Here is a 285-nt window from a genome sequence, read left to right as displayed (position 1 = left end):
TGTGAAGATTAGCAATTTTATTATTAACACTTTATCATTGTACGTAATTTCTAATGTAAGTTCCCAATTTCATAACATGTAGATATGAAAAATACTACTGTAAATGTAGTCCTTAAAATAAAACTAATCCTAGACACTTTAATTTTTCAGCATTCAAAGTTACCATGTTGTAACCTCATAGACTTAACAGGACAGAAGAGCTGATTTTTCAGACCGTGGCTGTAGCCTGTCCAATTTGTAAAACTTTACATACCAGTATTTTCAACACCGGACCCTTCCAGAATC

General features: G+C 32.3%; 1 protein-coding gene across 1 annotated transcript in view; it reads left to right on the top strand.

The window, feature by feature from the left end:
• SNX14 (sorting nexin 14) overlaps positions 1–285 on the top strand; it is a gene marked incomplete at its 5' end in the record, with an annotated part of 44,277 nt that overhangs the window by 28,250 nt on the left and 15,742 nt on the right. The window lies entirely within an intron of this gene.

This window comes from Buceros rhinoceros, unplaced genomic scaffold (genome assembly GCF_000710305.1).
Source record: "Buceros rhinoceros silvestris isolate BGI_N320 unplaced genomic scaffold, ASM71030v1 scaffold4958, whole genome shotgun sequence".
NCBI classification, from domain to species: domain Eukaryota; kingdom Metazoa; phylum Chordata; class Aves; order Bucerotiformes; family Bucerotidae; genus Buceros; species Buceros rhinoceros.
Note: the sequence above shows the minus strand (reverse complement) of the source record. Positions and strands in the feature narration are given on the sequence as shown.